The 8,186-nt window shown below is 39.8% G+C and overlaps 1 long non-coding RNA gene across 1 annotated transcript in view; it reads left to right on the top strand.

Moving 5' to 3' along the window:
- The window catches only part of LOC113889657, a 449,340-nt gene extending 442,759 nt beyond the window's left edge, over window positions 1-6,581 (top strand). The window contains exon 6 of the long non-coding RNA XR_003510312.1: window positions 6,420-6,581. This is a non-coding gene — a long non-coding RNA (uncharacterized LOC113889657). The remainder of the gene's footprint in view (window positions 1-6,419) is intronic.
- The last annotated feature ends 1,605 nt before the right edge of the window (window positions 6,582-8,186 follow it).

An 8,186-nucleotide genomic window follows, 5' to 3' on the forward strand; every position in this document is an offset into this window, starting at 1 on the left:
CCTGCCACTGGGCTCTGAAACAAGGCTGAATCAATGAACTCTAATTAACTTGCACTGGAACATACCATCTGTTCTACAGAGATGTAGAAAGTGTGAAATCTTTTGCAAAATGGAAATTTCTCAGATTTTGACAAAGTGAGAGCACATTATTATTGTTTAATCCTCATTACTAGTATTTTGTTTTTATTGTTTCTTTTACCCTCATTTTCAGAATTTGAGGTAATTAGTTGAACAACTCTCCAGTGAGAAAGGCAAATGGTACTCTGCCATGATGATGGACCATACAGTATGAGAGAACACTTGATTTTAGAAAATATTTACCCTAAGTTTGGTGTCCTGTGTTCCTTTGATCCCAGCTATGGTTATGCTACCATCTATCTTAACAGGTTGTCTAGGAGGAAAGGAACCTATTTAGTGTATCATGGCTTTCTCTTCCCACAAATGTAAAATGCATATCTAACCCTGATGGTGCAGACACTTAAGAAAAAAGTAGAACTTGACAGCAAAACATTTAATAGCTTGGGATAAGGGCCATCTTTTAGTGATAGTTTTGCAAAGATGTTTTAGATTATATCTTGTGTATCGACATTAAAAACAAATTAGATGTTACCCACAAGTCTTTGTCCTTTTGCAAGTAAAATAAACATATTATTTATATATTCATTTCTGTTTCTGAGAAGGAGTTCAAGGATGAAGTCTGCTGAAAGCCTTTGAGTACAGAGTCTAGGTGAACTTCTGTGAGGTCTAGGAAGACACAGAGTTGAGTTGGGCCTAGTATTTGAAAAGAATCTGGCGGGATCATTGTCCAGTATATGGAAGTTTGCTGCAGATTACAATGACAGAAGAAAGATGGTTCAATAGTTTCTTTTCTCTTTGGGCCTCTGGAGTCAGTCTTCCTCTCCTCAGTACCATTCTCCGAGAATAAGTCTAACACTCTGTCTTTGGGTAGAGGAGACCTGTCCATAGGCAAAATCTTTCTCACACCTCTTTTATGAGAAGTCAATAAAAGTAGAGTTGCTTTGGCTAAGAAAGGAGTTTGAAGGACAGGATCTCCTTCAAACTCAGCCTCCACATCTTGTCTTCCCCAAGTCTTCTCTCCTTAGAAACCTCAGTGGAAGCTAATGACTTCCCTGAGTACAGTATGAAAATCACTGACTCAAGGCAACTCAGAATTCCTGAGACACATTTCCACTGACCTGAAGAGAAGTCATCTCTGCTCTCTATTTTGTCTGATAAAATAAAGAAAAATACTGGAAACTCCATGTTTGAATGTGCAAGACATTTTACAATATAGATTCCCCTAAAGACAGTAGAATTTCTGTTTATATACAACAATAACTGGCAACACACATATATTTCCAAATATGGGAAGGGAAACTATGAATACACATATGTGTATGTTTATAGGATCAGAGTTATGCTTATGCAGAATAAGTAGATGCTTATGTTGTGTAATTAGGAAAAAACCTCCTCAGACAAAATATACTTCCCACTGGCCCTGTTGCATGTGTTGGGTCTCCCATTACTCACTTCTTCAGGTAGAGGAAATGGCTGAAAAAGAATTATCAGCTGAATTATGGCATATAGTTTGCCATTATTGGATTTTAATGTTCTATTTTCAACCAAGCCTGCAGAGAGGAAGATTAGGAGAGTTTGTGAAGTACAAGACTGAAAAGATTTTTCAAAGAGAATAAAGAGTATGGAGAAAATCATTTGGGGAAAATCATTTAGGTTGGATTGGGAAGAGACTGACCAGCTGCAGTATGACATAGGTTATCAGAGACAGTCTAACATTTAACATCAGAACTATCCGGAAAGGAGGATAGATATGCTGAAAAAAACTTTGTTACTCTTGCAGTTGTATAACTACTTAGGGTTTGTGTGAATATAACCAGACTTCCCGGAGAAGGCAATGGCACCCCACTCCAGTACTCTTGCCTGGAAAATCCCATGGAAGGAGGAGCCTGGTAGGCTGCAGTCCATAGGGTCGCTAAGAGTCGGACACGACTGAGCAACTTCACTTTCACTTTTCCCTTTCATGCATCGGAGAAGGAAATGGCAACCCACTCCAGTGTTCTTGCCTGGAGAATCAGCAGCAGCAACCAGACTTCCCTGGTGGCTCAGACGGTAAAGCGTCTGTTTGCAATGCGGGAGAGCTGGGTTCGATTCCTGGGTTGGGAAGATCACCTGGAGAAGGAAATGCAATCCACTCCAGCCAGGAAAATCCCATGGATGGAGGACCCTGATAGGCTACAGTCCATGGGATTGCAAAGAGTCAGACACAACTGAGCGACTTCATTTTCACTTTCAACCTGTGCATAAAATCAGTAACCAATTAGCATTTGTATAAAGACACTCATACAGAGGGAGATTGATTAGATGGCCTGAATCATACTAGAGATTTTTCAATTGTGTTGTTGTTGTTCAGCCTCTCAGTCGTGTCTGACTCTTTGCGACCCCACGGACTACAGTACAAGCCTGCAGCACTCAGGTTTCCTGGTACTTCACTATCTCCCAGAGTTTTGCTCAAACTCATGTCCATTGACTCAGTGATGCCATCCAACCATCTCATCCCCTTCTCCTCCTGCCTTCAGACTTTCCCAGCATCCAGGTCTTTTGCAATGAGTCAGATCTTCGCATCAGATAGCCACAGTATTGGAGCTTCAGCTTCAGCATCAGTCTTTCCAGTGAACATTCAGGATTGATTTCCTTTAGGATTTCCTTTAGGATTCCTTTCCTTGCAGCCCAAGGGACTCTCCAGCACCACAGTTCACAAGGGTCAGTTCTTCAGTGCTCAGCCTGCTTTATGTTCCAACTCTCACATCTGTACATGACTACTGGAGAAATCATAGCTTTGACTATAGGGACCTTTGTTGGCAAAGTGATGTCTCTACTTTTTAATAGTCTATCTAGGTTTGTCATAGCTTTTCTTCCAAAGAGCAAGTGTCTTTTAATTTCATGACTGCAGTCACCATCTGCAGTGATTTTGGAGCCCAAGAAAAATAAAGTCTGTCACTTTTTCCATTTTTTCCCTATTTCTTCATCTATGAAGTGATAGGACAGGATGCCATGATCTTAGTTTTTTGAATGTGTTGACTGGCTTCCTTCTTACTGAAATATCTAGGTTCTCTTTCCTAAAAGAGAAAAGAGAAAACTTGACAAAGGCATCCCTAGTAATCCACTGACTGTTCTGTTGTGCCAAGAAATGCATGGAGTAGATCTATTTCTCTATCTACTCTGTGCTACATAGTATGGGGTAGGGGTATAAGTGGGGCAAAGGCAATGGGTCCTTCTATATACTGAGCAGGTGAACAGCAAGGAGACAGGTTTTACAGGTTCTGCGTCCAGTGGACAGTCAGTTAACTATAAGAACATCAGATGTGAAATTACCAAAGCCAAAAGATAAACAACTGCTCTAAGGCAGATAAATTTTACCAGCATACTTAAAATATGGGTCTTTCATGAGAATTCAGAAGTGAGGAAGATTTTAAAATAAATAAATAAAAATAAAGCCAGATGAAAAAGAAGCCTACAATGATAAATTGCAAAGTTTTAAATGGCCATTAAACTTGAGCAAGTCAAATGGCTACCAAATGGAGTTTCATTTCTCATTTTATTTATAAACATTCACATAAAATTTCAAGGAGAAAAAGAAAAAAAAATCCTTGAACTCCTGTGAAAGACATTTTGTGCTGCGTATGTTGAATTACTATTAAGTATTCACCTGTCTTAAATGGGCTTTTTCTCCAGCCTCTGTATCATACATCTTAATGTCAGTAACATCTGCAACGGAATGGTAATGTGAATCAGTGAAGATAATCACCAGTTAATAAGAGCTTCAAATCGTGCTTTGGCTAGTGTACACCGTTTACTGTATTTCTTTGGATAATTTACCAGTACCATTTTATTTAATGCTTATGCTTGATCAAAAAGTGCTTGTGTATGAAATTAGCTGCAAAACTGAATTTTTAAAAATCACTAGCACAGTGATCCGTTGGCTCCATGCAGTCTTTCCCTTTTAGTTTTCGAGCTTAGATCTCAGAAATCATCATTTAAAAACCCTTCTTGGTTTGTATTTGTGTACATTGGGGACACACACGTCACCTTGCTCTTTTTCATTAAGTGTATGTATCACAAAGATGCAAAGATGAAAGGTAGAAAATTTGTGTTTTTTCCTCCATTGATAAATCTCAAGTGCATTGGGTCTTGCAGGGAAACTTTGACCTTTAGTATTTCTGGTTTTGTTGCTCTTTATTTATTTTGCTGCAAAAGGCGATTGGTCATGAAAAATAACCCAGGGGCGATGCGGTGGGTAGTGGAGGGAAGGTGGAGGAGTGACCTGGTTTTGATTAGTTAATTCAGATTAGGGAGTAAATTCTGATTTCACAGCTGCTGTTCAGGTTCAGTGGCACTACCAATTTTTCCATTTCAAGTTCCCATATATAAAGCTGACAGTTTCCTCGGCTAGAACCCGTTTTAATGTTCCTCTTTGGCACAGGCTCTGCCTTTCCCCCTATGATTTTCAGTAGCCTTCCTCCCCCATGCAGCTTTGCCAGAGCTACTCAGTTGTGGGCTTCAAATCTCCTGTAATTCCAGTCCTAGCAGGCCCTTAAAAATGTAGCAATGCACAGATGTGCAGTGAAAATTTTTAAATGTGCACTTTCTTTTAGGAATATGAACACTGAATATCACATAAACCTCTGATGTTCCCCTTGCCACCTTCTAGAGCTAAGCTAACACTTCCTTCTGTGTTTATATTCGTGGCTCTTAGGTACGTGGTCGGCCTGGCTTTCGGTTCTTGAGTTTTCCCATCTCTTTCCTTCTGTGCCAAATAGCTCACTGGTTTTACGATATGGGCAGGGGCTGATGAGGGAATAGTTTGAGTCCACAGCCTCCACTTTCATTCATTGCCTGAGCTAAGTTTTAATACAGACCTTGGTTAGAGACAAGTCTAGTTCTCCACAAAGTTCCCTTTTACAGTTTAAATAAAGAAATGATAAACATCAAAAGATCAACAGTTTTCCAAAGAAGCCAATATGTAATAGTCATGCCCAGGAGCACTGTTATAACTGAAAGCCTTACAAGGAGCACTGAATTGTAGCTTTGTTCTCGTTTGTTTTTCCTCCCTATAATAGGGTCCCTTAAAAGAAGAATAAAGGGAGGGAGGGAAGCTTGAGAATTGAGACTGAAATGAGTCTGATCATTTAGATGTAATGAAGCAAAGAAACAATCTTCAGTTCTGGAGGCTTTTTGTTGTTGTTATCAGGGTGGGTATAGATACATTGAAAAATAGCTGTGTGCAATCCAATTGCAAAATCAGTCCTGTCATGTGAGTCTTTACTAAACAGGTGAAGTGAGTATTTTGTGGGCACAGTGTGTGTTAGGCCAATGGAAAACAGTCTCCTAGGGGTCTCCATGTCCTCTGAAATAGCAAGAAGAGATGGTTCTAGTATTTTTCTCTTGTTAAAAAAAAAAGCACTTGTGGTGGGTGTGTATCTTCCTATTTTCCTCATTACAGAGTATTTATGGAGTTAGGATTTTTCCTCTTCTAAAGATGGGCAGTCATTCTTCAAATTACAGAATGAAATCTTCATGCTTTTCAGGGTTGTTGGGTCTTTAAAATGCCATCTCTTCTGAGAAACCTCCGTAAAATGAGGGATTCTGACAATGAAGCTGGTTTAAATAATGTACTGGTAGAGGACGGGTTAACAGGCATGAAGCAGAGCTGAGTGCATAGGCATTGCTCAGTGTCTTGCTTAGCTGTGAACTCCAGAAAGGCATTTTGCATACAGGTCAGCTGGTTGGGGCTGCTTCTCATCACCCAGGAATGGTCATTTCTTCTAGGATGCTGGGTGTGTGAGTTGCTTTAGTCTTTATTACCTAAAGTATCTGTGAATACAGAGTGTTTATCTGAGGTTGAGAGTTAATCCATAATTAAACTGATGAGGAGCTTGAAAATACTGAATAAAAGGCACTGTAAGTTTGCGGTAGTCAAAACGAAGAAGGAAGATGGGGACTGCTATGCAGAAAATGCAAACTAAGGCCTTTCTGTGTGCCTATAGCAAAGCCAGGTAGACAATGCACATTTAAGCTGGCATCATAGCTGAAGACGATGGATGTGGGTTCAATATTTAAAACTTTGGTCTGGAAATCAGGAGATGTAGTCCCAGTCCTGGTTTTAGTGCTGACTTCTCTATTAAAGCATTCCCCCAAAGCCACAGGTCAGCAGGAAAGCAAGTCATTTTCATATTCTGTGCCTTATATTTGCCCATCTGTGAAATGGGAACGGCGATATTCTATGCTATTCCCTTCTTCATTGGAGATTTGGTTAAGTGAATGAGATAACATGTGTGGATGAGCTATGACTTCTTCCTTGGAAAGATGCTATAGAAATACAAGGACTCATGTGTTGTTTAAAGGTATCAGCCACCTGCCATGGTGTGGACGCCTGTCAGCAAGCCACGGCCCTACACATCCACGCTACATCTGAGCATCCTCCAGCCTGCCCGGAAGGCGATATTCAGAATCTCCGTGGAGAACCACTTCAGGGATTGACACCTTGAAGTAAGATCCACTTTAAATACGAGGTGAAAAACTGCTCTTTTTCACATATTCTAAGTCTCTCACGCGTACAAATGAAAATAAGGAGATTTATGAAATGGCAATGCAAATCTTCACGCTAATCAACAGAGTTTAGAAAAAATCAGCCAGGAGCCCTGAACATGCCTGTGGCAAGCATACTGCTTAGCCTGCAAGAGATAAAGTACACTAGTACATATCGGTTAGTCTAATTTATTCAGAGTCGTTGCCATATCACAACCTTGTGTTTGATTTTCTTATAAACTAATAATTTCTTGAATGAACTAATACTGCTACAGCCACTAGTACCTCCACCTTGTAGAAGTTTTTTATTGTTGTGTATGCAACTAAATTGAAATATCTTTCACTTGAAATATTGACTTTAATATCTCATTTGAAAAATTCATGAAGCCTTTGATGTTAAATCCATACTCAATTTAGCCAAATGCCATTAGAATATGCAATACGCCTGAATACAGAAAGCATTATTGTCTGTGTTTCTGCAGAAGAATTACATTTTATGACTGTAACGTCAGGATCTTTTTTGGATTTGTGCATGAGGAAAGGAAAGGGAAAGGCAGCACATTAGATGCAAAATGAAAAGTGGTATTGATTAGGCTCTCATTTACCCACTCTCTGCCTCATTCCCTAAATGCATGGAAATAAGGGTTGTGCCACTGCAACTAACAATGCTCTATAATGAATGGAACAATCTTTAGAAAATTAGTGTGAGCATGTATGATAGTGCACAGATGTTGCTCCGAGTAACTGTCATACATTTCTTTTACATCTCCATTTACATAAGTCTCTTTATTTCCTAATAGTATCATAATAGAAACATGACAATAGTTAATGATTTCATAAAACATGTAATGTAAAGGCTGTCAGAAAGGTAGAACCTTAATTGAAACCTATAGCTATACTGCGTTAGAATTACATTTCCTGAATGACTCATGTTAAAAATAGCCCTCTTGAAAAGAGAAAGACAAAGACAGGTATTTAAAAACAAAACAAAGCAAAGCTCAAGATTTCAGCAAATTAAAAATCTTCTCCCCTCCAGCCACGCCCCCAGTAAAACACAGTGACGGACAAATATTGCAAAATCCACCGCGACCGTTTTTTGCCTTTAGTAATTTATGGGCACTTTCCCCCATCTATCGATCACCTTTTAAAAAGTAAACTGCATTAACATTTTAGACTATAATGGCTCCAGAAAATGTTTGATTTTTATCACTACTAAAACATCGCCGTTGGCGCGAGCTTCCGTTAGCCAGTGCGGGAAGCAGGAGACTTCTTTTTGAGTGAAAAGGCCGCTGGGCACGTGCCTGTTTACACAGGTATTCCACCATGCCCTGCAGGAACGGTGCTGGGGACAGGCCATGGCTGGTTTTTTTTTTTTTTTTTTTTTTTGAGACTACAAAGAACACATTTATGAAACTGAAAAAAGAAGTGGAGAAGAAGGAGATGAGGAAAGGAGAAGCCCTTCCTCAGTGGGATAACTGACTAGCTGTATTATTAATAGAAGACATTCTCTGAAGAGAGTCAGGTAGGCAGTCCTGGAGCGCCGAGGAGTTCACAGCCCCTGCGGCTGCCTGCTCAGCAGCACC

The sequence above is a fragment of the Bos indicus x Bos taurus genome, chromosome 3, assembly GCF_003369695.1.
Source record: "Bos indicus x Bos taurus breed Angus x Brahman F1 hybrid chromosome 3, Bos_hybrid_MaternalHap_v2.0, whole genome shotgun sequence".
In the NCBI taxonomy this organism is placed as follows: domain Eukaryota; kingdom Metazoa; phylum Chordata; class Mammalia; order Artiodactyla; family Bovidae; genus Bos; species Bos indicus x Bos taurus.